Source organism: Molothrus aeneus, chromosome 1, assembly GCF_037042795.1.
Source record: "Molothrus aeneus isolate 106 chromosome 1, BPBGC_Maene_1.0, whole genome shotgun sequence".
Taxonomy (NCBI): Eukaryota; Metazoa; Chordata; class Aves; order Passeriformes; family Icteridae; genus Molothrus; species Molothrus aeneus.
This window is the reverse complement of record NC_089646.1, coordinates 6,389,767-6,406,520: the sequence shown is the minus strand read 5'-3', so window position 1 is coordinate 6,406,520 and position 16,754 is coordinate 6,389,767. Positions and strand designations below refer to the sequence as shown.

General features: G+C 39.4%; 1 protein-coding gene across 1 annotated transcript in view; it reads left to right on the top strand.

The window, feature by feature from the left end:
* Positions 1 to 16,754, top strand: part of XYLB (xylulokinase) — an 82,727-nt gene that overhangs the window by 50,860 nt on the left and 15,113 nt on the right. The window lies entirely within an intron of this gene.

The following is a 16,754-nucleotide window of genomic DNA, read 5'->3' as shown; positions in this document are numbered from 1 at the left end:
CAATTTTACTATTTTTTTTCCCTTGCAGATTCAGGAATGATTGGAATGGAGTTTGACAGTTTATTTACAGATTTGCTGTGACTGACAGGATGCCAGAGGGGAAATGTTTGTACTCCCTGAAGATAGTTTTTAGTAACTAAGGCTAAATATCTGACAGGACTTCTGTTACAAAACAGAGTGTGATCAACAGTTGTGTTACTGCAGAATTCAGTGCAGTTTTTCATTTAACATACAGCTAAAAATACAGAACTAAAGCCAGCACTTGCTTTAATGTAAAATGTCTCCACAGAGAAGTGTGACACTGGTGAATTCAAACTTTCCAGTCCACTACTAATCCCTCATCCCCGTAAGAAACTGGGGAAAGGAGGATGAAAACTGCTCACATGCCACTTTCTTTCCTCTTGATCATTGATTTTCAAGCTTAAAATTTCTAGGGTCCCTAAATTTTTCATTGTGGGACTGGACTTCTTGCATGGTAAGTTCAAGTCTCCTTGGCAACCAGTGTGTTTCTTTTACATTATGGGCTGCCAGGAGTTCATGGACCATGCACTGAAAACTTGCACCCATGTGTGAGATGTTAAGGTTCTTTGAGTTTAACCTTGAAATGAAGAAAACAAAATTAATCTTGTTTTCCCTTACATTCATCCTTTGGCTTTTTAACTAGTGTGAGTGTGAATTTTCTTTTTCATGCTCATTCTTTTTCTGATTCCCAGTGTAAATCCACAGTAACCTAATGTATCCTTGTGGTGTATAGAAATCTTACACAATAGTAATTTGAAAACAGAAACCTTTTAAAAGAAGATGCATTAACTATATAATGTATTATGTACACTATATAGGTAGTAATATTATACTTTTTATTCCCAGAATTCATATTAAACTTTTAGTCAGGAAAGTATTTTTTGTTCATTAGGAGCTCTTTGTTCATTTATGAGGCACAGAAGCTTTTGTACATTGCAAAGGTTAACTGTGCTCAGAGTAAAGGTACTTGAATAAATTGTTTTATGGGTAGCAGAGGTTGAAGGTGGGCAGATTTGTCTAGCATAGAGGAAAAAAACCTTTTATTAGATCGTTAGGTGCTAAGAAGTGCTGCCAACTTGCCAAATGTAATCTGAGTATTCGTGAGCAAGAAATACTGAAATATTGCAGGAGACAGAAAAGAGGCACCTGAGTGCCTGTGTCCTTACTTGTATTTAAGATAGTCCTGGTTATGTCAAGTGTGACAAATTTTAGTAGGGTTAATTTTTTCTTAATTTTGTTGTTTTTCTGGCTGTATTGATAACCTACTGCAGACTGTATTATTTGCTGTATGTTTTTGTCATAATAAGATTGTGCACCAAGGGAGAGATGTAGAACCCAATGAGTGCGGAATAAATGAAAAAAGGCAAAATAGGCCTTTCCCAGTCATGATCTTCTGGTAAAAAAGTCCCTTTTTTAATACTGATATGTGAAGAATGGTTTACAGAAAGACCTGAATACATTGTGCTGTACCACAGCCCTAGGGAAGATTTCTCTGGTTATCACCAGGCTGAGCTCATCTTCCCAGTGATGGGGCTCTTCCAAGAGAGTCTTTATTCTGGTGATGCCTCAGGTTTTAACTTTTATGTTTTTCAGATTCTGTGGTGTTTTAGAGTGTAGTTCTGAGCTTCATATCAGGGCATGGTGAGCTCTCTTCACAGAGCAGGGAGACAAAACAATTCCTTCTCTAGCTGGGGACCAAGGACAAATGATCCAAATCTCAGGCCCAAGAGCACAAACAGCATGGACTGAAGAGAGAAAAGCAAGAAGGATGGGACTTCATAGGTTAAAACTGTAATTAGACAATTAACTCCAATATGCAAATGGAGCAGAACTTATAAAAGTGAGAGACCCTGTGACTGGTGGTCCATTTTGTGGCCATTTTGGGTTAATTTTGGGTGCAGCCCTGGCTGAGCTCTTGTGCTGCCCAAGGTGGATCCATTGAGGCCTTCAAATAAATCCCAACTTTATTCTTTATTTAACTCCATCTAGTCTCTGTTCTAGGTCAGCCTTCACAAGGCATCACTGGATGCTACAGGGCAATTCTTATTTGCCTTTTTTAATTGTTGGTAATAAAAACCATACTTCTGAGAACAGAGACTGTTCCAGCTTGGCCCTTTCCTGGTGAATTCTGTTTTCATTAGGCTGCATGGCCATGGTTGTTCTGGACCTGTGCTCTGGTAATCCTGGCTGCAGTGACTTTTCTGTTGTGGCAGAGTGAAGATTTTCTGTGTCTGCACTATTGTCATCCACACAGTCAAGGAGTTCCTCAGGGAATGGGAATGGTGGTTAACCTATTCCTGTGTCTTGCTGTCCTATCAGAATCTTTTCTTGCAACAAGTCCAACTTTGGTGTGTCACAGCCTAAAACTGCCAGGCTCCCTCCTGTCTGTGCTGGCTGTGGAGTGGCAGTGATGGCTTTCTCTGCCTGTTTTTATCCATGCAGTCAAGCAGTTCCTCAGGGAATGGGAATGTCCAGTGTCCAGCTCTGGCCCCTCAGCTTGGGAAGGACCTTGGGAACTGAGCACATCCAGAGGGGACAATGAGGCTGGAGAGGGGCTGGAACACAAACCCTGTAAGGAACCCCTGAGGGAGCTGGGGGTGCTCAGCCTGGAGCAAAGGAGACTCAGGGCTGCCCTCCTCACTCTCTGCAGCTCCTGAAAGGTGCCTGTGCTCAGCTGGCCCTGGGCTCTTTCTCCAGCAGCACTGACACAACCAGAGCACACAGTCCCAAGCTGTGCCACGGGAAATCTAGGTTGGATATTAGGAAAAAGCTTTTAATGGAAAGGGTGATAAAGTTCTGGAATGGCTGCCCGGGGAGGTGGTGGAGTCCCCATCCCTGGGTGTGTTTAACAAAGCCTGGATGTGGCACTGGGTGCCAGGGTTTAGTTGAGGTGTTGGGGCTGGGTTGGGCTCGATGATCTTTAAGGTCTCTTCCAACCCGTGGATTCTGGTTGTGGCTCTGTGGCTCTCTGGTGCCTTTTAAGACTTCACAAAAGTGGCCAGAATAGTTAAAGAGCAGTCAGTGGCCAGTGTGCCTGAAATTATAGTTGAAGTTCTTCAGCAGCTGGATTATGTTATTAAAAAAGGATTAGATGATATAGCAGGAATGGAGTGCTTTGAGATCAGCAGCAGAGCTGTGAACTGGAATCATGAGCATTACTAAGACTGTCATCCAGTGCCTGAAGACAAAAGTATAATTACCATCAGAAGGTCATTTTTCTAAGCAAAGGACAGTTGTAAACTGCCTTTACCAGGAAAAAAAAAATCACTATTTGTTGCATTGCATCATTGAATTATTCATCAAGATCAGACACTTTCTTGTTCAATTTACTTTGTCATTTTCTTCTGGCTTATTCTCAGCAGTTTGGATGAAAATATAACACAGTAGCACCTGCTTACAAGAGACATTCAATTCACTGGATGTCTTGATTGGAAAGACATTTGCTCTGGTCCAAGGTAAAGTCAAATGCTCTTTGTTTTAATGGGAAATTCATGTTTTATGGACAAATAGCTAGAATTGGTGTTATGATACCTTTCTCTTAACCTGGTCTTATTACTTTAGTGAGTTATTTCAGACCCTTCATTTAGAATAAATGAGATCTACTCATGGATCAGGTCCTGCATCTTTTCTTCTGTTCTATACAGCCTGTGTTGAAACAAGTGTTTTCTCAGCAGTAAGATTTGATTGTTGAGAAAGGTGTAAACATTCCTTTTTCTGAAATTGCTTCATGTATATAGGTGAAAATAACACTCTTAGGCAATTCTAGGCATGGTTAGATTATTTCAAGACCCTGGTCAGAGTACTGAGATGAGTAAATAATTTCTTTGTCACTTCACAAGCTTTCCTTCTTATGCACATGTATATAGAGAAACTCAGAGACACAAGATGAATAGAATTTGCCCCCATATGTTCCTCTCCCTTTTTTTCTCTTTTGTTGATTTCCCCCATCATTTACTTCGTTTGCATATTTCAGTGTTTCATACCATGGTGCCTGAGTCAATTTTCTTTTGAATAATTAAACAGGTACATGCCCTTGGAAAGTCATTGCACCCTTTATTGCCACTTAATGTGTTAACTGTGAGAAATTGGGAAAAGATGCTGTACATTTTTGTTGACTGCTGTTTTTTGTGGGGATTGGATGTGGTGAAGTGAAAGGGACTCACAGAGTATGCTCCATTTTGGTGAACCACATCTCAGGTACCCAGAGTGGAAAATCCTATCCTTTTGCATTAAAAAAAAAACAAAACTGAGCACCCTCTTACTTTACCAACAATAATGATAATAATAAAAAAAATAAAAATTAAAAATAGTTTCAGTGGCTATTCAGTGATGTCTCATACTTAGCTGGGGCTGGGTTTTAGGTAGTGGAAGATTTTGGCCTTTGCAGAAGAAAATTCAAAGAAAAGAATGGGCCCTGAGTCCTCTGTGCTGTGTTTTGGGGAGAAGGGGAGTTTTTGTCAATTTGGGACAGGAGGAGTTTTTCAGCTTTTTAATGAAGATAGCTGAGACTTCTCTGGAGGGGATGACAGAGGCAGGTGGGGAATGGGGTGGATAACACTGAGCTGCTCTAGGGAAGGCTGGGCTAACAGGGAACTTTCTGAAAGCACCGGAGAGCTCCAGGATGTCATTTAAACCCTGAGCCAGGTGAGCTGGAGCATAGCTGTGCTCCAGATGCAGCTCTAGCAGTGATTTTATAGGGGTTTGTTAAAATTGTGCTGGCTTTTGGATAAATGAGTCACTGTTTCTGTTGTAAGAACAAGGAGTGTGTGCCAGGGTAGGCCAATGACAAAATGTGCTCTGCTAAATTGCATTTTATTGTACTATTGTCTGGTAGTCATGCTTTACTTTACCCACTCCTTTTTCTAGAGAATACACTTAATTGTATACATATTTCGATGTCTTTGGTCACTCTAAATGACATTTAAATGTTGGTTTGCCTTCATTGCTCATTCAAGCTCTACTCTTTGCAATTAGGGTGTTACTAGAAATTTATATTGATTTCTATGTGGGTTTTTTTTTCTTTTCTTAGGATAGGACATATCTCTCCTTAAATGCTACAAAATAAACCAAGGCAGTTTTTGTTTTTTAATGCCAGCAAATAGGTTTTTGGGATTGTGTGGCTCATTACTCAGCATGCAGAGACATCTGGGGAGAGATCCCAGCTGATCCCTGTGGCCAAGGCAGCTGCTGGACTCCAGCTCTGTAGCAGGGAGGTGAAATCTCTTCTCTAGCTGTGAAAGGCTGAGAATTCCTTTAAAACATAAAACTGCTTGGTCAAGCTTGGGGAAAAAGTGCAGACTGTGTCTTATGCTTTTGATGTGTGAGTTGATTAATAAATGTAGAAATAGGAGGAAAAGGTTATGGCAGGGTGGGTTTGGGTTCAGTGCAATCAATAGTGATTTATCCAGAGAAAAGGGGCTCCATCCATTGAGACAGCTCTCTTCTCCTGGCCTTTGGAAGAACTTTCCATAGAATTGCTCAGCTGTGCTTAAAATATCCCCATGTCAGCAAGGCTGATATGTTCAGCCAAATGCTAAATGAAACACGCCTGATTTTGGGGTTCATCAGTGGAAAAAAACATGGGGTTTATGGCAGCAGTTTATAAAAGAGCAGCCTCTTGAATTATGGAGATTAACATCTCAGGGAAGGCTACAGGCACAAAGCCTACCTAAAAAATGATCATTGGTTAAAAGGCATCAGTGCCTTGGAGATAAAGAACTGCTATAGGTTGTCAAAGAGATTATCAAAATCCCTCAATCCAGACAGTGTTAATGATGCAGATCATGAAATGTGTGGTGACTGAGACTTAAATGTGTATTTTGATATGGATTGTATGATCACTCATCAAAGGATTCAGACCTGTTTCTTTTTAAAGAGTGTTTTCTTTACTATCTGAATCAAATATGTCAGCTCTGCAATCTGTGGCAGGTTAATTGAAATGCAGCGAGAGTGCAAAATCTGAATCAAGCATGAGGTTGGCAAACTTTTTTTATTCTTTTATTTTTGCAGATCTCTAAAAAGTAAGTGCTTAACTTGAGAACTGTTGGTGAAATTAGTGTGATTTTTTCCATCCTTCCTCAGATTGAAAGTATTTGGGCCATAAAAGAATAATTTCAAAGATGTCTTATTTGGCTAGATTGAGTGAAGGTATATCAGGAACTTGAGGAATATCTTATTATTAGTAGAGTTGTAGTTAAGTTTCAGTGGCCAGTGAATGGACTTCATCTGACTTGAGTAAAATTCTGCAAGACTCATGCTAAAAATATGCCAAGGTAATTTTTGTCATCTCCTTTTTCCTCAGAAACTATTATTCAGTTATACTTGGTGACACTGTGAGTGCACATTAGAGGGAGGCATTTCCAACGATGGCTAAAGCAAAGGTTCAGGGTATTTCAGGCTCATCCTTTGTGAGCTGTTCTGGTTGTTCTGCCAGACCCATGTGCATCCCTGCCTGTCAGAATCCTGTGCCAGAGCCTCACTGGGCTCCTGCCTTTACATCCACTGAGATCCTCAGGCACCATCAGCAGGAGAAAAACAAACCCACCAAACATGGATCTGTAAAAATTACAGAGTGAGGGGCTGAAGATGTTCTTTTCTTCTCCTTAGCTGAACCTTTGGTTCCCATTGCAATTTTAGTCTTTAACTTTTATTGATTGTACAGGGAATGTGAGGGCAACAGGCGATGGTCCAGGTACAAGGATGTTGCACCAGGTCCATGTGTGCACAACACAGCTGCAGGGGATTGGAATAATAGGAATTATTATAAATAATTAATATTATATAATATATAATAGAATTATTAATATAAATAAAAGGAATAAAAAGCCCTTTGTCATCAGAAAGTCCCCACTTTTCAGTGGCATGAAGCTATTAGGGTGTGTGAGAGAGTATATTTGTGCTGAGGGGTTGTATTGTTCAGTAGCCAACAGTGCACCCCTCCTAGATCTAATATTTCATTTAAAAGCAATTTGCCTGAATGAAATAAAATATGCATGATGGGTGAACACAGATGAGCTCTGTTAATGTATTCTAATTAACTTGCTAAAAATATTTTAAAATCTTAATAAGCTTAAAGAGAATTTCTGATGATCAGATGCAATGTTAATGAGCATGGTATAAAAACATAAGAAGGTAAAGTGAAAAGCTGATTGGCAGTTGCAGTGCTGTCTGTATACCTAACAGCTTTCTTGGACAAAAGAAAGATCTTTGGGTTAAATTTTACCTTTTGTCTTGGTAGCTAATTTCTCAAGATCTATTTCTAGAAAGTTTAATGAGCAAAAGATTAAAAAAAAAAGGAATGTACCTGTTTGATTTGGGGTGTAGTGTGAATTTTATTGCTTAATTATGCCTTAGAAAAACATGCTAAGGACATTTATTATAAAGTATCTGTGTTCTTTGTGTGTGGGAGAATGACTCTTTCCCTTTTATAGATGCCATAAATCTCTGATTGTAGTCCTTTTTCTCTCCAGGCTATTAGGTTTCTGCAGACTGTATTTCATTCCTTAGCACCTATAGTTGCTTGGCAACAACATCTGATTTACATGAACCCAGCCCTGTGAATGAATAGTTACCTGGAACCTTTCTGAGCAGAAACCCTGAGAAACGCAGCAGCTCTCCCATTCACCGTGACAATTATTAGGAAATATTAATTGCTTCTCTCTATTCATCTTCCCATAGCTTTTGTTTTTCAGTTAAATGGGAACAAACTGTATTCTCTGTTTAGTTCTGGCCTGCCAGAGGTCACAGAATTCATTTATAAATAATCCACTTGGAAAGGAGGAGATTTATTAATAACAGAAGGCTTTAGTGCTGCTCAGAGACCCAACTGGTACAAGTGGTCCCCAGTGCTGTGTTCTTTAGGTACAGGAAGAATGAGTTCAGAGGAGTGAAGTAACTCAGCACAGTCACATAGAGCAGGTCAGCATGATTTTTTTTTTCCTCTGTGAGTAGGTCTGGTGTAGTTTTTAGGGAGAAAAATGTTACTGCCTCGATTTATTTTCTTCTCTTCTTGATATATGGAACTTAACTGAACAAACCAAACAAACAGATTTTCTGCTATCTCAGCTCTTGTTTGGTGAGCAGTTACACCATCCTATCAATGAATTTTATTCTTGTGAAGTACTTTTCAAGCTGTAGATTTTTTCTATTGAGAGAAGTAGGAGGTATGAAAGACAAAAATCAAGAAGAAAAATTCCTCACAAGTCACTGAATGAACACAAACCAGCCTTCCTGGACTAGGAGATGAAAAGCTACAGGCAATATTTGTGGATGCCAAAACAGTTGTAATAATTCTTTTGAAAAAATGTTTAAAGAAAACACTCAAATTGCCTTGTTTTGGGAGTTCTTTTCTGGTTTGCTTGTTTTTTTTTCTTTTGTTTTTTTTTTTTTTTTATCAGGCTTATCCTTTGCAAAAATAAAGTATTGCTTGGGCTTGACTCTTTTCTGTTGCATTTCCAGAGGCTTTTATTGCTGCTGTTGATAAGGCACAAAGGCTGGTGTGGAGGGAAGCAGAGCAGACCTGAGACCTGGTAGAGATATGCTTTGAAAATCTAGATCCCAAACTCATTTTTCTCCCAGGTTTGTTGTGCTTTGTGTTTCTCTAGAGTCAAAATACTTGATAGCACATTCTTTTTTCTCATCACTTGAGTGGCATTCAAGGTCAGGTCATTGCACCCTGTGCCTTTTAATTACATCCTGTGGCTTTGGGTAATGCTGAACTTGCAGCTCATTATTATTATATTTTCTCCTGTGGACATGTCTTGCTACTGATGCTCATGCTCTGCAGATTAACTAATGCAAAATTGAATGCATTTTTGATCTAAGTAATGAAGAGGCCTTTGTTCTGTTCTTGCTTGTTCTTCTGATTTTGTGTGACCTTGGTTGGCTCATTTATCTCCTTGCTCGCTTTTCTCATTTTAACCTTCAATGGATGGTGTCATATGTTGATTGGCCGATGTAATTTTCCATTTCCCTTAGAAGATTTTTCAAGGCTGGATATTGGTGTACGAGGACAAATCTTTATTAAAAACTGTGTTCTTTGTCTTCCTGAATAAGTCAGTAACAAGCATTATTTACTGAAGGGTGATCTGTAAAGCCCCATGTGGTACTTACGCACATCAGAATTGTGATATGTGTGGGAGGGTGTGTATTTTGCTGAGTTTCAAGCACAAGTTTCTCTTGTGTCAGAATACTTTGAGGAGACACTGAACTGTGCTGCAATGCCTACAGAGCACATTGAAAAAATTGCTTTTAGTCAGTGGGGAATGCCTAAGGTAGCAGCAGTCTTTTTATTAAAACTAATTTGTGAGCATATCTTGCATGTGCCTGTCTCTGCTGAGTGTCCCACCTTAGCCTGGGAGCTGAGCAGCAGGAATTGTCGGGAGGCACTGGGATGTAGCTCAGGGCAGAACCTTGAGCTCACTGTGATGGGGACCACAGGACACTCCTCTCACATGGCCCTGCAGGGAATGTGCCTGTTGGAGCTACAGACAGAGCCAGAACATTCCCTCCAAAAAGTTCTCCCAGGAGGTTTTCCAATGCAAGGTCCTCTGTGAGTTATCAGGAGTTTTTATAAGCTGGTAAATATCTGTATAGGTTATCATGCAGTCAGGCACTTCTGGGACAGACATTTTTAGTGCTCTTACCAACTCTGCCCTTTGCTTTGATAGTGGTTTCAGAGGTGAAGACCAAGGCAATGGTATTAGACCAGCAGCACTAAGCATCAGTGGTTTGTGGTCTTGAAATTATGCCTTTTAATGAGTGGCAGAACATAATATCCTTAGCTTAAAAGAAATAGAAGATGTAATTTAATTGTGGTCTGTAAAGTGCCAACATGTGAAGGAGAAACCTAATTTTAATAGTAACATTTTGACCGGAAGGCTAAAGCCACAAAGATTAAGTGACTAGAAGTTTAAAGAATAAAAATATAAATTATGGGAAGAGTGCAACTATTTAAAGGTATTAAACATGAAAACAGCCAGTAGGCACAGCAAATTCTCAGTCACTTTAGCTGAGATTCTGTGTCTCTTTAAGGTCCCTGTAGCTCAGTGATTACAGATCTGGACTCTGGGATCACTGTATGGAATTTGTGTGTTCTCATTTAGGGAAATGGTTCACTCTGATTTTTTACTGTTTTGGAGCTGTCTGCAGGTATGTTATTAAAAAACTGGATGTGATGGTCAGATTTAACATGCCTGGTTTACATCTCCTCTAGGTTTTGTTTTCAGACTGGCACCACCTGTTTAAGAACATTTTTTGGGAATCAGTTAATTTCTCACATTGGTTCCAGATCTCTTGTTGATTTGCCAAATAACAGGAATTCTGCAGTGGAAGGTGGAGGTGTTGCCAAGAGTCTCATGAATAATTGTGGCAACATAGGGTAAATCAAAGCAGGGTTATTCTTTGTTAGGTTAAGCCTTTAATTGGAGCCTTGGCTACTTTATAGATGTTTGAACAACTGCTGAATAGTTTTTGTGGTTATTAGCATTTTCCCCAACACACAGTTCTTATAATATCCAAACTTTGGGTAACAAAAGCGGAAACTGAGTGGCCAAAAAAAAAAAATAAACTTGATGGAAGCAGTTACAGCAGTACATAAATCCTTTTTACCTTACTACTTCATGAAATGTTACTTATTTTTTCTTTAATGAATTCAATGAGAACCTAGAAATTAAATGAGCAAAAGATAGCAAAGTTCATTAATTACTTCTAGTAATAATGTCTTCAGAAGAGGACTTCCCTCAATCCATTTTCAGTGTTGACCAAACAGATCTTGTGTTCATAGAATCACAGAAATTCTTGGGTTGGAAGTGACCGGAAGATCATCCGGTTCCAACCCCTCTGCTGTTTCTTGCATCTCTTTCCTTAAAAGCCTCAGAGAAATATTTTTCCAAAATATTCAACCTTTACCTACAAAATTTATTTGTCTGAATCTGCTGCCTTTTTTTCCCCTTTGCTGTAAGCTCTAGTGCTGAGCTGTGCAGTTTTTTTTTTAAAACCTTACCTTTGGAATTTGTCCCAGGCTTCATCATAACCTTCTGCCAAATAGAGATCTGTGTCTAAAAAAAAAAAATTAAAAATCGCTGTGAATTGATAAGCAATTGCAGCTCTGCAGCATTTCTACAAGAATTGCAAATATTTCAGAAGCCTTGTTGCCAGCTTCAATGTATATGTTATAACAATGTTATGACTATTGATCTGCTTGTTCCCAAAGAAGTCTTTACCACTCATGTACCAAAGTTTTCCCTGCAGTATAATTCTGCTGCAGTCAAGGAAATTTAATTGTATCTTGAGTAGACTTTGTTTCTCTGGAGTACCTCTTGGGCTGTGTGGGGTTTTTTTGGGGTGATCTGCAGTAATTTAAACTGCTCTTAAGAGGTAATTTATGTGCATGTTTTTCTCTGTTTATTTCTTCTTGAAATCCACCAAGAAGGAGAAGGCTTTGGGTCAACATTAAATTTTAAATTAATCTCTGAGTTGAGCTAGGCTAGGAGGATTTTCAATAAATGATTTTGTGTCTTCAAGCTTCAGGTTCTGAAATCCTAAAGTTTTGTCTTGATTGAAATAAAGTCTTAGGAAAGCCAAATTTGACATTTTCATGAAGAACAATTTCTTGAGAACATAAGGTGGCCTGTGACTATCAGTGGCTCATGAGCCTTGGTTACTAAACTGCTCCTACTCTGTTTCCACTTGATTGTTGCTCCTCTGCTCATTTTAGTGCTGTTATTCTTGCCTTGCAGCAGTGTGAGCAAGAAGAATCATGCCTGGTCTCCCCCACATCATTGTAGAGACTTTATCAATGTAAGTAGCATAAATGTTGAGAATATTAGGCAAATTTGTCATTGCTTCTGAGAAAATCCAGACTTTTTCCCCCCTCTGTTGAATTACAGCTGATTTAATGGTAGCTCTACTACAGTGGCCTTAGAGGCTTATGATCAATTCTATCTGTAAAAGTTGTTTTTCTTCCCCAGGCACTGCATTTAAAAAATAAGACTGAATTTTGTGTCTGGAAAATTCCTGACAAACATTTGAGCAATACTCAGTGAAATTAAAGCATGTTACAAAAGATATGAAAGCTTCTTCACTTGCCAGTTAAAAAGCAACCATCCTCTATGGCAAACCTGGCTTGCTTTTGTCAGTAATAAATTAGCTGATGCTTCAAAGTGAAAGTCAGAAACACATCTAAAAAAGTTTTTGAATGTCTTTTACTTGGGCAGTTGTATTTGTCTAAATTAAAAAGGAAAAGGAGAAAAAGAGTACATTCCAGTTTCCATTACTCTTGCCTCATTCATGTGGATATTGTTTAGGACCCAGTCCTAGAAGTGTCAGGGACATAAAAGGCCATATTTACAAAGGGTTTAGATAAGAGAAATCTTTTACCATAGCAGGAGTTAAATTTCAGTGTCTTTATATGAATAAAGAAGATTAACATGAATTTTGGAAGAGTTAATAAGCGAGGAGGATGATTTTGAAATATTTGTTTGATAAATGGGACAAAAACCCATTTTTTTTTTCTTGAATGAAAAGCTAGCAAATACTGTTTAAAAAATTATAGTCTTTGAAGTTAATCAGAGAAATAAAGGAGGGGCTTTTCTTGTTGCTTGCAAATTGTAAATTGCAGTTATTTGCAATCATGCTTATAACTGGCGTGGGTTCATGTGCATAATCAGCTGCTTTTTGAATACATGTTCTATTGTTCTGTTTTATTTATGGATTCACTTGTGATGAGAAGGATGTTATGAAGCTGTTTGGATGAATTCTTGGAATTGTCTTTTAAGAGTTTTGAAAGTCAGCATGTGCCTAGAGTTTGGGGTACAAATCAGGACTGTGGGTAGCACTGAAAATTTAGATGAAAAAGTTGAAGGGTTTTCAGCCTCAAAATGGAAGGTCAAATTCTGGTTTTGGACTTTGAGGTGCATGAACCAGCAAAATTCTGTAGTAGCACACACACCATTTCTGTCCTGTTGAAATACAGCAAGATCCAAAAGCCCTGAGGTCAGGAGTCATCCCACCAATTCCAGCATCTGGATCTGTCACCAGTCTGATCTGACCCATTCCTGGTGGGACAGGAGGCTGAATTTCAACCTCCTGCAAGTCTCCCTCTACCAATGATGTGGCAGAAGATTTTGGTGACAATTATCACCATTACCCTTCTGACTGGTGAGTTTGCTAATGTAAATATTTTTCTTGATAGTTAGATTTATCATCATAGAATCACAGAATGCCCTCAGTTGGAAGGGACCCACAAGGATCACAGTCCAACTCCTGGCCCTGTGCAGGACCATCCCCAAGAGTCACCTCATGTGAGCAAGAGCATTGTCCAAACACTTCTTGAGCTCTGTCAGATTTGGTGCTGTGACCACTGCCCTGGGGAGCCTGTTCAGTGCCCAACCACCCTGTGGGTGAAGAACCTTTTTCTAATATCCAACCTAAACCTCCCCTGACACAACTTCAGGCCATTCCCTCAGGTTCTGTCACTGTCACACAGAGCAGAGATCAGTGCCTGCCCCTCCTGTGTTTGTAAATATACAGTCATGCAGGACTGCAGTTTTTTTGGGACCACTGACAATGCTGAACATATATCATTGTAATGTCCTTCTATTCTCAGTGACAGATTTTTTTTTCTTTTCTCTATGTACCTTTCAATAAAAGCAACATTTTGGCTGAAAGCAAGAGACAGGAGGTGAACTTTAACATCACTCAGTTCTTGCTGTATCTCTGTGGAAGGCACAGTGAGTATTTTTGTGTGCATAGTAATGTGCACATAGAGCGTGCTGCCTTCTCAGCCTTGTGGGAAAGTGCCTTTTGCTCAGACTTCCCACATAAACTTCTTTACTTGGGGCTTTGTCCCTCCTCCTGTCCAGTGGGAACCATTATTTTAACTCTATTTTGTTAGGCCAATCACCATGTTCAACAGAAGACAATAGATCTCCAGAAGATGTACATATGGCAGAACAACACTGTGCCATGTGCTGCTGTAACCCTTCTAGACAGGGTTAAAATTCAGCATCAGCTCTCTAAAAAAATAATTAGTTTTTCAATAAGAAGGAAATAAACTGGTTGGTTAGGTAGTATGCAGGGAGCTTTTAATTAAAAGATGCTTAAATCTGATTCTCTCAACTGTTAAAGAATTGAATTCTTGAATTATGTTTGCTACTGTTGTTGGGGATTTTTTAGTAAGACTGTGAAGTTCTCTTTGTGCAGTGCTGTAGAGGATGGATGGTAGCTCCTGACAGATTCAAGCACAGCTGGCTGAGAACAACTGCTGGTGATGGATGAACAATGTCTCTGTTAATGCCTTTTATACATAAATGATGGGCTTGCTTTATTTATTTATAAGATGTATCCAATTACACATCTCAGAGCAAATGTCCACTGTTCACTAAAGCACACGCTATTGGCATTAAAAAGACAATCCCTGAAATCAGTGATCAATGTATTTTCCTTGCTCTTTGGAGAGAGACTGAAACAAGAAGTAAACCTAAAATTCAGCAAATTCCAGAAGTTTAGAGACAATCCTTGTCTGTAAAAAGTGACTGAAACTCAAGGAGGAGTGATGTTGTCTCTGCCATTGCAGAGCACCCCATTCACCTGAGATTTTGCTCCCCTGTGGCCTGGATGGATCAGTCCCACCTGCTGAGCAGCTCAGAGTCTGTCATCCCACAGTGATGGCTGAAGCTCACTTGGCTGTAACCTGCTGGGATGTCTTTCAGTGGAGAGAGTTATCTTATTTACTCAAAGAGGAGGAGAATGAATGGTTTTGCCCTTCATGTAGCTTCAGCAGAGGTTTTTGGTTGGTTTTACTCACGAGTGGATCCAATTTAGAACATGAGCTATCTAACCAATGTTAGAAACTTCACAGTGTAAATTAAGTTAGTTTCTTTTATCAAGTAGGTTAGGTATATTCTGAAATACTTCTTAGTGTTTTGCTGCAAAAGAATTAGTCTGGATTGAGGTGGGTGTGCAGATAGCAACATGCTAAACAATTTTACACTTGTGATCTGGCTTGGCCTCTTGGGAGACACCTAACTCAGCTGATAGTGGGGTTAATGCTTACTTGTTTGGGGTCTGTATTACATAGAAAATGCACTGTAAATTTGCCCCTATGTTTCTGATAACTTATGGATTGCCCTATATTTCTGATAACTTATTGATACAGAAGTCTTTTGAATTACAATGATAGCATGAATTTATAATGTAGCCAAAACCTGAAGGTGCTGACCTAGCAAGGAGAAAGCCTCCTGTCCATTCCTGGATTCCAAATGCAAACTTTTGGGAGCAGAAGCCCTGAGACAGAGAGCTGGTGTGCAGATGGCAGAGCAGGAAGCAGCTGAGCTGGGCTGTGTTTGCTGCTCTCACAGGGTAGTTGCTGTTTGGCTTTGGCACTTTGATGTTGCCCACTTTTCTTTCCTGATGGTGGGAGCCCAGCAGGGGCCCCTTTCCAGAGGCACTGGAGAGCAAGCCTGGCTTATTCTTTGGTTGGAGCTGCTGGAAAGTGTAGCCTGTGTGTCTGTTTCTCATCCTGTCCTGCTGTCTGTCTCTGAAATGTGGTGTTTTCACATTGGATGTGGTAGTTCTGCAAGAGTTTATATTCTCAACAAGGCAGAATTGTGACTACCAGGCAAATAATTTAGAGTTTGGTTTGGTTTCTAGGAACAGAGGCTTACTAGTTATTTTTCACTGGTTTCTGTGCTATTATGTTGTTGTGATAATCTTGGCAGGAATCTGTCACTCTGTGTTGGTATAATTGAAACTTGTTTTCCCTGAGGAATCACTCTGCTGTTTGTTTTATTTGTTTACTGACATTGACAGAGATCCTAATGGCTTTTAAAACCCAATTTGTGCATCACTGAATATCCTCCAAAGAGGAAAATAAAATTACATTTATCAGTTAAACAGGGTCTCCCATGCAATGCTTTGTCTGGGTCTTGGCCTCCACCTGAGCACCCAGATGGGGGTATGGAAGTGGTGTGGTGAGCTGCATCTTCTGATTGTTTCTAATTCTGTCTTCAGGGCTTTTGTCATTAAGATACTTGAAAGGATAAATGACAATAAGTTATTTAGGGCATCAGTGTAAGTTGCCCAACTTTGCCTTCTGAGAAATAAATTATCTTTAGCTTTTATTAAAAAGGAAGTTAAGATAACAAAACAATAACCACAGTGAAATTTCCCTTTTGGGAGGGTATACATGATGGTATCACTTATTATTGTCATAAATCGGGGTAATTAAGTGTTTAGTTTTTTTTTTAATGTACAATATCAAAGTGTTTATGCATTTATTTTGTTTTAAGCCTTTGAGGAACTTCAGTGAGAACATTTGGACTGTTTATGTTTGGAATGCCTTGCTGAATTGTGATTGTGGATAGCTGTGGCTTGTTGCACGCTGTGCTCCTGAGGAGCACGCACACAAATGAATGGTGAGGCAGACATTCAGGAATGTAGAAGAAAGGATGGGTTTCTTTAAGCCTAAAGAACACAGGGTATATTTTTTAACTCCCCCAAAGCTGTGGGTTTGCACTGGATGAAGATTCAGAATTTTTATTTTATTTTAGTGATTTAGACCATCTCTAATTGCCTTTTGACACACTTCCTTGTCACTCAAGCGCATGGGGATTGCCCAGGTTTCAGTGAACTCTGACTGTGAACGTCATGAGGAGATAAGTTTGGAAAATACTGCTGATTTTAAAGGTTATCTGTCAGTTTGTATATATACAGCTATGTGCCAAACCAATCTG